Source organism: Echinops telfairi, unplaced genomic scaffold, assembly GCF_000313985.2.
Source record: "Echinops telfairi isolate 266 unplaced genomic scaffold, ASM31398v2 ScPeMD7_1713;HRSCAF=2227, whole genome shotgun sequence".
NCBI lineage: Eukaryota > Metazoa > Chordata > Mammalia > Afrosoricida > Tenrecidae > Echinops > Echinops telfairi.
This window is the reverse complement of record NW_022105611.1, coordinates 18,743,280-18,745,002: the sequence shown is the minus strand read 5'-3', so window position 1 is coordinate 18,745,002 and position 1,723 is coordinate 18,743,280.

Here is a 1,723-nt window from a genome sequence, read left to right as displayed (position 1 = left end):
TATTATTATTTTATCATATCTTACACCATCCGACGTCTCCCTCACCCACTTCTCCGCTGTCCGTCCCCCAGGGAGGAGGTTATATGTACACCTTGTCCTCTGTTCTCCCTTTCTCCCGCACCTTCCCTCTACCTTCCGTCATTCTTTCTTTCTTTTGTTTTTTAAATCATTTTATTGGGACTCATACAACCCTTATCACAATCCATACATACATCAATTGTGTAAGCACACTTATACATTTGTTGCCCTCATCATTCTCAAAATTCGCTTTCCGCTTGGGTTCCTTGAATCAGCTCCTCATCCCCCCACCCCACTCCCCCACATTCTTTCTTTAAATGTCCTTTTGGCCCTTTTGCCTCCTCTCCTTCTGGGATCCTGAGAATGCATTTGTTAGTCTACTTGCTGGTCTCTCAAGCTTGTTCCTTTGTCTTCCTCCTGCTCTTCAGATTGGGTGATCTTCACCGATCTGTCTTCTGGCTTGCTGACTGTTTCCTCTACTGTTTTAATCTGCCGTTGAACCCTTTAGTGAGTTTTCATTTCAAATATTATACCTTTCAGGTCCAGAATATCCATTTGGTTTATTCTTACAATTTCTATATTTAATCAATAATCTCTATTTGCTGAGAAATGATTCTGCTGTTTTCTTCAGTTCTTGGTCATGGCCTCCTTCAGCTTTTGGAGCATATGTAACGTAGTTGATGTAATGTCTTTGTCTAGCAAGTCCAATGTCTTTAGGGACAGTTGGTTGATTCTTATTTTTCCTGTTTCTTGGAATGCCTTGCATTTTTCTAACAGTTTTATTGGCATATAATTTACATATCATACAATGCCTTTAGAGCACTCTCCTCCATTCTTGGTGACATTATTTAGTTGATAGTAATCCTTTAAGCAGGCAACTAACTTTGTTGGCCTCAAATGGCAGTGTTTGTCTTGCCTGTCCTGAGTGTCTACTGAAATGGAAATTTAGTTGCTTTAGACTTAATTGCATGCTGCTTTGAATCTGCCCCCACATATTTATGGTTGAAGGTCAACTAGACCCTCAACAATTTGTAGACAGAATTTGAGTTTCTCCCTTGTCCTTTCCTTTCTGAGATAGCCTCCCCAGAACTTCTAGAGCCAGTGGTAGCCCTGGGCTCTCTCTTCTGAGCAGTCATGCTGAAAGGTGTGCGTGGATGAGTCTGCACAAATTTGAACTGAGAGAAACTGATCGTGACTTCTCCCTTCACTTTGCAAAGGTGCTTTCCCGTACAGAGCCCCCTTTGTGTCGTCTGTGAATGGGAACAGAAATTCCTATGTGGATAGTTGTAAGACTTAGAAACAACAAACACAAACCCCTGACAGTGACTGGTCCAGAGTTGGTGCTCAGTAATATCGGTTCCTTCCCCTCCTCCACGGTGCCCGGGGCACGAGCATTTTCTCCTTAACCACGCGATGGTTGGGCTTCCAACTCAGTTGGATCTCTCTGACTGACCTGGAAGTGTGATCTCCGGTATTATTATCCTCCTTCCACGGGGAAATGCATGAGTCCCCTGATGGGAAAATGACCTATTTAAAGCTATCCCGTGAGTTATATCGCATGCTGGATCTTCCTCCTAAGTGCGTATTGGCTAATAGCTTTAACAGCATTTAATAGATTATAATGATCCTATTTCCGTTTCTGTGATTGGTGCTCTACTTTGAACACAGACTCCATGAGAACAGGGCCTACTTCCTCTGCTGAGGG